Source organism: Pinus tabuliformis, chromosome 2_2, assembly GCF_031772625.1.
Source record: "Pinus tabuliformis cultivar Carrire ecotype Pingquan chromosome 2_2, CPIR1, whole genome shotgun sequence".
NCBI classification, from domain to species: Eukaryota; Viridiplantae; Streptophyta; class Pinopsida; order Pinales; family Pinaceae; genus Pinus; species Pinus tabuliformis.
Genome location: NC_142300.1, coordinates 480,729,757 through 480,744,448, shown reverse-complemented (window position 1 = coordinate 480,744,448; position 14,692 = coordinate 480,729,757). Strand labels below are relative to the sequence as shown.

At 35.2% G+C, this 14,692-nt stretch overlaps 2 long non-coding RNA genes across 2 annotated transcripts; both read left to right on the top strand.

Moving 5' to 3' along the window:
• The first annotated feature begins 424 nt into the window (after positions 1-424).
• Positions 425-2,435, top strand: LOC149193428 (uncharacterized). The gene is made up of 4 exons (XR_016254951.1): positions 425-499; positions 1,095-1,201; positions 1,411-1,550; positions 2,303-2,435. It is a non-coding gene; the product is annotated as an uncharacterized LOC149193428 (long non-coding RNA).
• Positions 2,436-4,358: 1,923 nt separating this feature from the next.
• Positions 4,359-4,841, top strand: LOC149193427 (uncharacterized). Its single transcript, XR_016254950.1, has 2 exons — positions 4,359-4,406; positions 4,586-4,841. It is a non-coding gene; the product is annotated as an uncharacterized LOC149193427 (long non-coding RNA).
• Positions 4,842-14,692: the final 9,851 nt, after the last annotated feature.

The following is a 14,692-nucleotide window of genomic DNA, read 5'->3' as shown; positions in this document are numbered from 1 at the left end:
CCCTTACTTGGGAAGTGAAGGAAATTTGCATAGATTTGGATATTTGCAGTGAATGCTCTTTAGTTTTTATGGTTCCCTTCTTCAAAGTAGCAAAAGAGGAAATTTTACTGTGATTTAGATGTTTTATCTCGTTGCAAAGTACAGGAAGTGAAAGAACATTCTTTTCTTTTCCTTTTTCTTTTGTGGCTATCTCGTATGTGAGATTTTATCTATTGGTTGCTAAACCTATTGTTACATTTCTACAGGAAAAAAGCTTCTGAATAACATTCGCCAATATCAAACTTCATTGCAGAAATACATGGCACTGATGGACCTCGAGGTATTTCTATTTTCAGTAGTTTTGGTTTCCTCTGCCTTTCCCCCTTTGCCTCTGGTTTTATTATTTAACAACACAAATTTCCCTTTATCTATTCTGAACTTGTCACTTTTGTTGGCATGTTATAAATCTGTGAAGGGGCGGACAAGCGGAGGAGGATCCGGCCATAATATTGAGATACATGTAAGTATATTTTCTTTCCGAGCTGCAAATTCAAAGCATTTACACTCAGTTTTTCCGAAAAATCTGCGTTTTCCTACCCCCACAGATATAGGTATTTGTCTGATTTCCGTGTTTGTTCTGAAATTGCGAGAACTCAGTTCAGAACATTCAAAACTTAATATATTCTCAGATTTTTAGCATGTTGCTGCTGATAAATTCGAATTTAGAATTTGGACTTATCGTCGCTGCTAAATTCTTCGGCAATTACGCGAACTTTACATTTAAAGTATTCGTAGTTCCACACAGGAAACAAATGCCGTTTTTTCCGTATAGAGTTAGGTTTTTGCCTGGTCTTTTCGTTAGATTGTTTCGTAATTTGCGATAACTCGGAGTTTACACTTTATGCAGAACTTTGCGAGTCTCCGATCATAGATTTAGATTTTTGCTTCAGGTCCCCGCTAAATTTGTTTGAAGATAATAGAACTGCAAATTCACATAGTTTATTGCCTCGCCCTCTGAAATTAGCAGGGTTTTTGCAGATGAATTTATGTATTTTCGATTTCTGTGTTGAAATTTTTGGCATTGATGTGAATCTTTTATTTTCTTCTTTGGGCAGGCGAAGGAGTATACTGTCGGTCAGTTCTTGATTTTGCTTCCAGGCTTTATTTGGATCGTTGATTAAACTTTGGTTATTGGCAGAATCTCCCTCCTCCTTGGTCAAGGGTAAAATCTTTCTTTTGAATGCATGCAATTACCGTGTTTGGATGGATTGTCCAAATATTGTCGGATCACCGGGGAGGAATTCACTTTTAGCACATGAGATCATTGATCTGTCTCTTAATAGCACACAATGAATTCTGTGCAAACTCAGGCTTTTGTGAGCTAGATTATTTTTGTTTATAACTGATTGTTTCTTGTGGCTTGGATTGTAGGTGTGTGAATTGATCATTCTGTGAACTCGATATTATTTATATTGTCAGTGGCCAACTTCAAGGATACAGGTTACCTGGCATAAAACTAGTCATGACTAACGAAATTGTCACAATTCAGCCGGGAGAACTTACGTTTCTCTGTAAGTGAATAGCTTCATAATACTAATTCCTTTTAATGTGCTTTGGTTCATTTGTCATAATATTATGATATAGGCTTCAATTTTCTTTGCCTATTTGTCTGAAATTAACTATAATTGTGTTGTGTACATAGATTTTCTTGTCCATTCCAAGAAAAAAGATGATCTTTGAGAACGGAGTTATTGAATTAAATAATATCATAGACATCATAAAAAGCACAGGAAATATGATCTACAACAAATGCGTTTGGCATGGGAAGCTGTTGCAATTTTTAGTTCGAATGTCAGTCTATGCATGTTTTGCATTTTGTGTTTTTTCATCTGCTGTCCAGGGTAGTGACAAATGCCCAAAAAATCTTGGGGACTTTGCTCACCACAAAGTTAGTCAATTTGCGGACGCAAGAAGGTTTTGAAACTTTTTAATTGGTGTCCTTTGTAGTTAATATATAACACTCTTTTTTTTTTGTGTTTCATTTTCATAATTTGGTTTTGATAGAACTGTAGAATGCATAAATACAAAGTGATTTTCGTTTGACAATAGTATATACTATTTATAGTGCACCATTGTATGAGCATCTTATGTATGATTTTTATGTTTGCCTTATTGTACAAGGAAGGGTATTAAACAAAAATGTTTGCCTTATTGTACAAGGAAGGATATTAAACAAAATTATATTCAGCATTTGATAGTTATGTTTTATTGCCAACATTTTGGTAGTCTAATGGATATCTGATTTTGTATCAATGGTGATCAGTTGAATTGAAGAAGCAAAGTTCATGCTCTCTTCAGCTAGTCAACAACATGGACTTCGATGTTGCATTTAAGGTAGCCATATTTCCTTTTGTTTTTCTTTTGTAAATATTCTGCTCATTTCTCTAATTTCAATTTCCATGGAGGTATTACAGTTCATTTTGTTCTAGGTAAAAATAGAGATTGATCTGATCCTGCAACTGGAAAATGTTGTTGTAACTATTGGCAACTCAATGAAAATGAAGCAGGCTACTAATATTTTGGACTCTTGTATCAGTTGAATTGACTTAATATCCACTTGAAACATTTTTTTTACTACTGTTTGATCTGAATGACTATGCTGACTGCTTTCTATCAAATATTTTGGAGAGGCCTGAATGAAGGCTATGAATTTCAATTAGATTAGCAAAGAGTTTTGACCTTAAGGTTCAAGGTTGGGTACTTAATACCAGCTGCATTTTCTGTCATATACCTCTTATGTATCCTTTAGTTCAATCATTGAAGTACAGTATCAAGTACTAATGGTTACACCCCTCTCTTATTCGTATTCAACGCCTATTTATTACATCTACTCAACACACATGAGAGGGACTATGTTGGTCAAGCGGGTCTGTTGATCAACCCGCTCATTACACAGTTTTGACCCAATCCAAACACTGGTTAATGCCTATCATGGGCAGCAGTACTGAACATAAAGGTATGCCATGAAAGCATTGGCCAATTAATTCTTGTCTTCTTGATACAAACAGCTCACATATTGTTGTAGTTCCTTTGCTCTATGTATTTTCTGGTACACTGTGTCAATAATTGTAACACTGTAGTGAGCAGAATGAATAGTCCAATTCAATATACAGCAATTCATACAATCCAATCTTCAAAACCTGAGCTTGACAGAACAATGTATGTATAGATTAACCAAAATTCAAGAGTGTAAGCTTGTTCAGAGTTAACTTCAGGGCAGATTTTAATCATAAAATGAATTCTACAGAACTGAAATCAATCCAGAAGCCCTAACCAGAAGTTTGTAACCAAAGTTGCTACAGAAATTACTACAGATCTGGAACTATCCTTTAGCTCCTTCTTTGCTCAGGATCTGCTGACATAGGAGCCACAATTCCCTTCCTTTTCATCACTGTTCTGCCTCACGTCAGCTACAGAGGCCGGAACCTGTGAGGGCTTTTACAAGGTATCACCGGAGGGTTAATATGCTGATAACGCCTGCACTCTATGAAGCACATAATGTTTTTAAGGGATCAAAGATTTTCAACTTATGGACCTTAGTACATGCTTAGCCATTTACTATTAGTGAAGCAGTACGATACTTTTCAAAGATCTTTGTTTGTTGAATATAATAAATTAACCCAAATATGAGTTGCCTAGAACAAGACTTATTTAGACTTTAAACAGGAAGTCTTTGCATTTGTTCTCAAATCTTTCTCATTCTAGTATACTGCAACATATAAATAATGACATAAGACATTCCGGAAATCAAGATTGGCATGTAGTAGGGTAAGGACATATTAGTCAAAGACCAAAGCAGATCCATTGATTAATCAAGGTGAATATCCGTGGCCGCTTTATCCTCTGCAGGAGTCAAATTCGTTGATCAAGATTCTTAAAACTATAAACTAACTGGATTTCTGTGGATTAATGACAATACAGCTTGCTATGAGGAAAACATACGTCAATATCAACCCGGTGCATTTTGGTTGAATGCACAGGTATATATTTCTAATGCCCACATCTAATGTTCCATTTCGCAGTTGTGGACTTTTAGTGATTCTTTTTCTAGAAAGTACCAAGATTCTTTTGTGGGTGTAGTTTTGAATGATTCCTCTTATGCTCTGTTTTGTTTCTTTTCATCATCTTTGATACTTAAATTTTTCTTGATATGTGGCAGTAACATATTGGTCAAAGACCAAAGCAGATCCATTGATTAATCAAGGTGAATATCTATGGCCTCTTTATCCTCTGCGGGAGTCAAATTCGTTGATCAAGATTCTTAAAACTATAAACTAACTGGATTTCTGTGGATTAATGACAATACAGCTTGCTATGAGGAAAACATACGTCAATATCAACCCGGTGCATTTTGGTTGAATGTACAGGTATATATTTCTAATGCCCACATCTAATGTTCCATTTCGCAGTTGTGGACTTTTAGTGATTCTTTTTCTAGAAAGTACCAAGATTCTTTTGTGGGTGTAGTTTTGAATGATTCCTCTTATGCTCTGTTTTGTTTCTTTTCATCATCTTTGATACTTAAATTTTTCTTGATATGTGGCAGTACTCCATGTTTTATGAAAAACATAACTTAAGCATGTCATCATCTGTGATATCTCTATCAAAATCAATGACTTTGAACTACATTTCTTCCACCGAGGTTGGGTTTTTGCAAGCCATTGCACCACAATTTAGAAAAACCAAGACAAAGCTAATACTGATGCTTCTGGGCAAAGAAGATGTGGACCCATCAACGAATGCAACATATGGTTCCCTCGTTTTGTGAAGACATTTGCTGCTGGAATCAATTATAGCTATGATCCAATAAGGGAATATCTTCAGTTCGTGGACAACAAGAATTTCACAGTTGATGGCATCCTAACCGATTTCTCTGTAACAACGTCAGAGGCTATAGGTATGGCTTTCTTACTACTTAACCTCCATCAATTTGTACAATCCCCTACCCATGTAGGGCTATAATTCTTCTTATGTCTTTCAAGGCCAGAATAGCTATAATTCTTCTTATTTCTTTGTTGATCAAGATTCTTAAAACTATAAACTAACTGGATTTCTGTGGATTAATGACAATACACCTTGCTATGAGGAAAACATAAGTGAATATCAACCCGGTGCATTTTGGTTGAATGTACAGGTATATATTTCTAATGCCCACATCTAATGTTCCATTTCACAGTTGTGGACTTTTAGTGATTCTTTTTCTAGAAAGTACCAAGATTCTTTTGTGGGTGTAGTTTTGAATGATTTCTCTTATGCTCTGTTTTGTTTCTTTCATCATCTTTGATACTTAAATTTTTCTTGATATGTGGCAGTACTCCATGTTTTATCAAAAACATAACTTAAGCATGTCATCATCTGTGATATCTCTATCAAAATCAATGACTTTGAACTACATTTCTTCCACCGAGGTTGGGTTTTTGCAAGCCATTGCACCACAATTTAGAAAAACCAAGACCCCCAATAGGCTCAAAGGGTCTATCTTCAAGAAATTTGGCTGGTTAAGATGCTCTTCTTGTGGGCACACTAGCCACAGCCACCTAATTTCGCATTTACTACTGTCGCCACATCCATCATTCCATATGCCATTTTGCACCGACCGCTCACTTAACGTAAGGTTTTCGTTTTATGCCCATCATTAAATACTGGCCTGCTCCAATCTGATCTTCAAGATTTCTGCACCTAGATATTGACATAGATCTCCTGTCGGACCCAATCTACCACCAAGATTGCCCGATGTCAGATACATCACCTAATTTCGCATTTACTTCTGCCGCCACATACATCATTCCATATGCCATTTGCTCCCCATGTCATATCGACCACTTAATTGCATCGATTGCTCACTTAACGTAAGCTTTTCGTTTTATGCCGACCATTAAATACTGCCCTGCTCCATCCGAGCTTCAAGTATTTTAGCTCCATTCACACTTAAAACCACCTTACAAACACGTTGAACTTTTTTATAAATTGGCCTCTTCTGCACCTGGATATTCACATACATCTCCCCGCTTCACATAACATGGAATCCATTAGCATAAGCCAACTTACTCAACTCGCGGCATTGTTTCTCTTAGCACTTGTTCTCATGACTCTTCTGATTATTGACATCGTAAAAGTCGAAAGACAAAGAAAAAAGAAACCAAAAAAACAATAACATCTCTTTTGCATTATCTTACGCATTGTCTTATTTCCCCGCTTCCTTCTCTGTTACAGGTGTACGACGGATGCTTCAAATATGCATTTGGGTCCGCCATGGTGGTGCAACTCGCATTTTTTATGCTTCTATCGTCTCTGCTCGGCTGCCGCACTAATGTCCTAATTGTTAGCATTCGTGCTTGTCTTTTATTCTTCACATGTTACAGTCTGTCATAACAAATGCTTATTTTCAAGGTCAAATGTAAGCTTCATGACGGTTTTCATGTTACTCGTGTCTTGAATTGATTATGATTCTCTGCAAGTTAGTTATTCAATAATATTCAGATCTTTGGTATATAGTCCTCATGTCACTATTTCTATTGCAGTTGTGTGATTTTGGGCTCTGCAAGTTAGTTATTCAATAATGTTCAGATCTTTGGTATATAGTGCTCATGTGACTATTTCTATTGCAGTTGTGTGATTTATGTATTACTGAAACTTGCTCATGTGACTATTTCTATTGCAATTGTGTGATTTATGTATTACTGAAACTGGTGCCCAATGTACGTTATGTCTGTTGTTCCTAGATACAGGAGTAGGAGTTGTTGTAGGTCTGTTGCTATTGCTCACTGCAGGAGATTCTATAGAAATTCACCATAGTATGTGACCTCAGCCACTCGACCCAACTAATTCCTCTGCCTTCCGTAACTGCTACTGCTGGATCTCGGTAAACTAGATGATCTGCATGATGGGGGATATTTGCAACTGCAATCGAAGCATATATATATGGCCTTGGCATAGAAAGGTTATCCGTCAATCAATGAAGCGTTAATCTTTGACTCTGCCATACTCCTGCACACGGAGTCACTAATACGCTTGTGGGCTAAGGCTTTACCTTAATAACCAAAAATTGCCCCCGCGGGCATGGGATTTGGATCTGATGGCTGGTATGCTTACTTGAATGCTGCTCCTGATGCCCTGTAACCGGAGAATCTGAAATTGGCTCTACCTCTGATGCTCTTTATTTCTATGCAATTGGTGTTGATGATGCCCCTGCTTCTGTCTCTATGGCCTCTGTTCCTAGTGCTGCTTGCTTGAATGCTAACTAGAATCCTTCGGAGTAAACAAGCTAAACTGCTGCGACTGGTATTCGAACTGGATTAGACCTTAAATGTTAACTTCACGCAGGGACTCGCTGCCTCGCAGCATCCCTTGTTTACTCATAAATTCATAATGTTAAGAAATGCATGCTAAACTTCTTAATAGTGTGTTGCAGACTTGTGCTATCTGTGAAAGTTCGAGATATAGCCTCAGATTGTGCTTCTCAAGAAATTTGACGCTCATGTTGTTGCCTCATTGCCTTAATAAATTTCTCATATTTCCCTTTTTCCCCTCCCTTAGTTTGTATGTAGAAATCTGGGAATTGAGGGTTCGGGGGTGGTAGCAAAGATTTCAACCGGGACATATATCCCTATTTAAGTTTGTTTGAATTTTTGATCTGGTGATTCGAGGTTGGTGATTGGATAGATAATGTATTTTCTTATCAGAAATATTGATCCTTTGATAATTAAAAATAATTTTAGATATTATTTAGGTAACATAGTCTTGTTAAGAAACCGGTTCATTGTTGAAAGGCAATTTGTATTTGAGAGTGGGAGTTTTCTCTTTTAATAATAGTTGGTGACTCGTTTTAAATAATATTATCAATGAATTTATATTTATAAATAATATCTAATAGCCATTTCCAATACCAATTAATCACTAAAGTAGGGTGTAATCCTAAGTTTTTTAATTTTTGAGCTTTCTTATGGGATCATGTCATTTTTAGTGAGATTCTGATTTTTTTTGGGTTTAAATTTTATTTTTCAATTTATATAAAGATTTAATGTCTAAAAATATTATTTTCTAATTTATATAAAAATTTATCACTAGTATCTATTGAGTATCCAGTAAAATTTATAATTTCAACAAATTTTTATCAAATTTTAAATCAAATTAACTAATAAAAAGCTTAAACATAAAAAATTAAACTATCTTTCAAATTAATTTTAATCATTTTAAAAAAAATTATAAACTGCATTTTTAATATCAAATATATTTTACCATTTTAAAAAACTTTATAAATATATGACCTTACTAAAAAATTGTATTTTAAAATGTAAGATACAAATATTTTATATAAAAAAATTTAAAATTATAATTAATTTGAGATAAAAAGAATTTTACATAAAATTTTGAAAAATAAAAATAAAAATTCACATGGTTTTAATGCTAAATAGTGATTCACTAAGTTTGATTTAGTTTTCCAAGCATTTTCACATCATTACACATTTTCAAAATATAAGTCTTTTTTTTCCTTTGAATATAATGAGAATTTTTTTATTGATTATTTTTGGATTTTTTTATATTAATTTAGATTTGCATTAACGCGGGATCTATTAAGTGTCAAGAGAGTTGAAAATTTTGAAGGTGCAAATTTTGTTTTGTGATTTTGCATCTCTAGAAATTTGATGCTTCTCAGTGTTTGATAGATCCAAAGTTAAGGTGGACTAGTTAATATTATATATATATATATATATATATATATATATATATATATATATATATATATATATATATATATATATATATATATATATATATATATATATATATATATATATATATATATATATATATATAACATTACAATTCATTATTTTTTTTTTTGACCAAATCAAAATGTTTAAATAACTAACATAACATGACATTACAACACCTCATCCATACTAAGCTAAAGAGTGCCTCTAGACACATACACACACACACACACATATATAAATTGATGTTTTGTAAACCATTTTTTTAATAAATAAATAAACTATTTTTAATTTTCCTTATCTAATAAAATTGGTAATTCTAGTCATTTAGTGTGATTTTTAGTGCAGTGGTCAAGGTGTACCACATTCTCCTTAACATGGATAAGGGTTTAATTTGAGGTGTTATACGACCATTTAATATAATATCTTTGGGTGCAACCACATGTTCCAACACTCCTTTAAGGTGTCCTCATTCTTTAGGTTAGGCCCGCATGAGAATGCTAAGGGTGATTTTTTTGGCTTTCCATTATTCAATCCAATCTCTTGAGGTTTCAATTTTCTTTTTCTTTATTATATCATCCAAGTTATCAAAATGTAATTTGAATTTTATATATTATTTATTGATAATAATTATAATAATGCCCCTGATGGGTGTGATAAATGGCGAGAGGGAAGAGTTGGATATGGATGTAAATGTCCCTACACATGTCATTTGTGGTGAAGACGGTTGATATGACCAAGTCACTTGGCATGAGTGTGGTAAATGTTCTAGAGAGTATTCAGGTTATATGGCTATCTTCTCTACCTGAATTCTCATTTGGGAGCTACAGGAAATGACGAAGGGGGTTGTGGAGGGTGATAGTGTCTCTATTGCGCAAGGTGGCCATTTTTCTTAGCCACACCATGCTCCAACGTGACTATTGATGACATTAGTTTCTGATCTCTTGGAGTAGGGTGTGATGTTGGTGCAAGTGGAGGCTCTATTAGTTATTGCTTGGGACCTTGGACTAGGGAAGAAGGATGTAATTTGCATGACACTTCAAACTGAGGCGCTCCACTGTGTGGCACTTTTGTTTGCCAAGAATGCCTTTGGGAAACTATGGTTATGTAATTTAGTCTTTGTGTTTTATAGTGATAGGGGTATAGTTTTTGCATGTTTTGACTCCTTCGCTGGAGTTGTGGGTGAGTAGTGCGGGGTGGTGGATTTTTCTGCTATTAAAACCGGCACTAGTAACCCTTGAGGGGGCCTTAGACCTAAATGGGGACCCATTTGGAGGCCACTTTCTATCAGCAGAGTGGGGGTTTGTGTGGTGGACTCTTGGTGGCTTTAGGAGTGGGCATGCCCTCGCATGGTGTGGGAAGGTTTCTCTCTTGAGTTTGGGAGTGAACAAAATCTTGCAAGGCTAGTCTAGAAGTGGGGAAGGGGCCCAGTGACAGTGCGACGGTGTTGGCCTATAGCTTAGGGGTTGTGTGGTGAGACTTGGTCTATGTCCATGTAGTGTGAGCCCTGTGGAGTTTGAACTGAGTGGTGGCTTGGCGACTTGATGCGACGACAAAGGGCGCAGGTGCGTGGGGTGCTAGCTTGCATGGTATTTGCGTTATGTAGGAGGACAACAGGCAAGATCTAGAGGGGGAAGTTAAGCAGCTAGGTGGTACCCCTAGTAATGTGAACCTTACTCCCCCCATCCAATCTCTTGGGGTTTCAATTTTCTTTTTCTTTATTATATCCCACAAGTTATCAAAATGTAATTTGAATTTTATATATTATTTATTGATAATAATTATAATAATGCCCCTGATGGGGGTGATAAACGGCGAGAGGAAAGAGTTAGACATGGATGTAAATGTCCCTACACATGTCATTTGTGGTGAAGACGATTGATATGACCAAGTCACTTGGCGCGAGTGTGGTAAATTTTCTAGAGAGTATTCAGGTTATAATGGCTATCTTCTCTACTTGAATTCTCATTTGGGAGCTATGGGAAATGATAAAGGAGGTTTTGGAGGGTGATAGTGTCTCTATTGTGCAAGGTGGCCATTTTTCTTAGCCACAACATGCTCTGAGGTGACTATTAGCGACACTAGTTACTGAGCTCTTGGAGCAGGGTTTGATGTTGGTGAGGGTGGAGGCTCTACTCATTATTGCTTGGGACCCTGGACTAGGGAAGAAGGATGTAATTCGCATGACACTTCAAACCGAGGTGCTCTACTGTGTGGCGCTTGCGTTTGCCAAGAGTGCCTTCGGGAAACTATGGTTGTGTAATTTATTCTTTGTGTTTTTTGGCAATGGCGGTATAGTTGCTGCATGTTTTGACTCCTTCATTGGAGTTGTGGGTGAGAAGTACATGGTGGTGGATGTTTCTACTATGAAGACCAGTGCTATTAACCCTTGAGGGGGACTTAGACCTGAATGGGGACCCATTTGGAGGTGGCTTTCTATCAGGGGAGTTGGGGTTTGTGTGGTGGACTCCTAGTGGCTTTGGTAGTGTGCATGCCCTCACATGGTGTGGGGAGGTTTCTCTCTGGGAGTGTGGGAGTGGACAAAAGCTTGCAAGGCTACTCTAGAAGTGGGGAAGGGTCCCATTGATAGTGCGGAGGTGTTCGCCTATAGCTTAGGGGGTGTGTGGTGAGACTTGGTCTATGTCCATGTAGTGTAGGCCCTGTGGAGTTTGAGCTGGGTGTTGGCTTGGTGAGCCGATGCGATGACAAAGGGGGCAGGCGCAATGGGGTGCTAGCTTGTGTGGTATTGGCGCTATGCACTAGGACGATAGGCGAGATCTAGAGGGGGAAGTCAAGCCGCTGGTTGGTAGCCCTGGTAGGGTAGACCTTACTCCCCTCCCACTGTTCCCCCCCCCCCCCCGCCTTCTCTCCCCCACTTTTTTTATTCTCTTGAGGCACATCAGTTAGATGGTTCAGCAATTGGGAAGAGATAGGCGTGACGACCGTAGTTAATTAGTTGATTTCATTAATGATTTACAACACAACCAATGACATATTCTAGATAAATTGATTTCTCTCTAACATGGGCAGAGGGAGATTTAGGATAGAATCATATGGAGGGCCGACTAGACCATATTGAAGCACATGTTCATGAGGCCTTTCACTAGCCTCTGCCACCAGTTGACAATCTAGGTGCCCCAGATCTAGGGATTGTTGAATCTTTAAGATGATGGTTAGTTGTTTTATGTTTTATTTCAATTTTGTCTACCATACACAACATGCACGAGATCCCACAATTTCATTTTCTTTTGTCTATATGTTTTTGTCAGTATCTCCAAGCCAACAAGTCCAGCAAAATGAGGCTCGAGACATTTTGACTGTGATCAAGCCACAGTAAAATCATTTGAACAATTAATAAAACTCATCGATTTACAACAACAACAATAATAAGAATAATAAAAATAATTTAATTTCAAAATTATAACTAAACCACACACCACAGTAGTATAATATCTTTCCCTATAAAATAAGAAGTCTCTATTCCTATACACTAATTTAACTATCAAAATATAAAAGAGAAAATATTTAATTATAAATTAAAACTAAAAAAAGCAACCACTTTTATAATAACTTAAAAAAATAAATCTACAACTTCCTAAACCAATTATACATAAATATATTACGTTAGCTTAACTTCTTATGTGTCAAATATTACTGAGATGTTAAATCCTAAACCAATTATACATAAATATATTACATTAGCTTAACTTCTCATGTGTCAAATATTACTGAGATGTTAAATCCTTTCGATTATAAAGCTACCTCACCTTTTTGCCAAAATATATGTGATTCGAAATTATCAATTTTCTCAAAACTAAAATATTTTTTAATATTATATTAATATTATATTTTTACCATTAAATTATATATTTTATTTTTATATTTATATTTATGTAAAAAAAGTAATTATAAATTTATAAATTTATATATTAATTGATTTCAATTTTAAATCTATCAACTACTATGGGGAGTTTAAAAAAATTATAATTCTATAGGTTAATTAATTTTAAATTAACACAATTTCAAATCTATGAACTATTTCTTTGAGATTAAACCTTTTAAATGTATATTTCTTTTAACATTTTTATGGTTTTAAAATTATGCGTAACTTCGGAAATGTCGATGAAATCTGATCTTCTGTGTTTTTTAATATATAAATAAAATTAAAATATTATAATTTTAAATTTTATAAAAAATTACATCTGATTTAACAATAATTAAATAATAATAATTTAATATAATACAAATATTTTGTTTTTAATAATAAATATTTTTTTGGAAATGGTTACATACTTATTATATTATAATTCAAGTTGATAATCGATAATGAGTACAATTATTTGTGAATTTTGAGAGACGCATCACTATTCTCTTGAAAAAAAACCATGGGTTAAGTCATTACCAATATGACAAAAAAAAATCAGAGGCATAATTTTTACTCTTATAACATGTTTTTTAATTATTAATTTATTTTTTTATAAAATCAAGTGAGATCATATAATTTTTTAATAACATTTAATCTATAATAAATTACATCTGATTTAATAATAATTAAATAATAATAATTTAATATAATACGGATATTTTGTTTTTAATAATAAATATTTTTTTGGAAATGGTTACATACTTATTATATTATAATTCAAGTTGATAATCGATAATGAGTACAATTATTTGTGAATTTTGAGAGACGCATCACTATTCTCTTGAAAAAAACCATGGGTTAAGTCATTACCAATATGACAAAAAAAAATCAGAGGCATAATTTTTACTCTTATAACATGTTTTTTAATTATTAATTTATTTTTTTATAAAATCAAGTGAGATCATATAATTTTTTAATAACATTTAATCTATAATTTTATAAAATTAAATACCATTTTTCATTGTAATTCACATTCTTATTAAAAGTTTTATAAATAAATAATTATTATAATAATAAAAAACTAAATGCCGTAAAACTGCTTCTGCTTGGCTAAGAGCTCGTCTTCCTCGGACGTAAGGAAACAGGTTAACGGCCCAAGACCCAGAGGCATCTGGCAGGAGTGAGAGCCTGCTCCCGATTACGGACCACCAGCAGGGTTATGTCAGGTGGCGTGGTTTTCCTATTTAACAGTGATGAGTCATCCCAGCATTCGCGGATAGCAGCCAGAGATGGCTGTACTCACTGTTGGTTTGACACCTGAGTTGATAGGTTTTACCACCTTCGGAAAAAAATAATAGCTGTATGCACGGACAAAAATTTTGCTTGACACGGAAGATTCCTTACCTATAAATAAAGCTTTATAAATATGGCAAAGGTTTTAAAATGTTCCAATAGAATTTCTAAGTTTCAATAACAATCTCGATGTTCTACATAAAATTTAATTAAAAAAAAGGTGTTACCCTAAATCATTACATCACATCATCACATGGGTTCTGCTCTCGAAATGTTTGAGACGGTACATTCGACCATTGTTTTCTGAAGTCGAAGTTTCGCGTCAAATGAGAAAGTCCGATAGAATTTTGATCAAAATAGGAAGGCCAAAACCGTCGGAATAACTGGATTATTTGCCGAAATCGCAGTTTGGCGTCAAATTAAAAATTCCGACCGAATTTTGATGACAATAGAAAGGTAAAAACCTTCGGAATAATCGATCGACACGATGGCCCCGTATCCCACGCTAAGAGTAATGTCAAACAATTTCTACACCGTACAGTTCCTTCACATGGATGATGCTCGAGCGTGCGTTCAACGAATGTCACTTTGTGAAATGCCAGAATCTGCGGATTCGGAGCGCTTGTATTCCAACTCTAATGGCGAACAAATATGATTCTAAATTTCTGTCCAGGCGCGAGAATATGTTCGCCAGCTTACAACGCGGATCGTACGACCCGGAGCGAGCGGATTCCCGGTGTCCTAGCGTGGATAAGGCTCTATGGTTGCTCGCGGTTCCGGT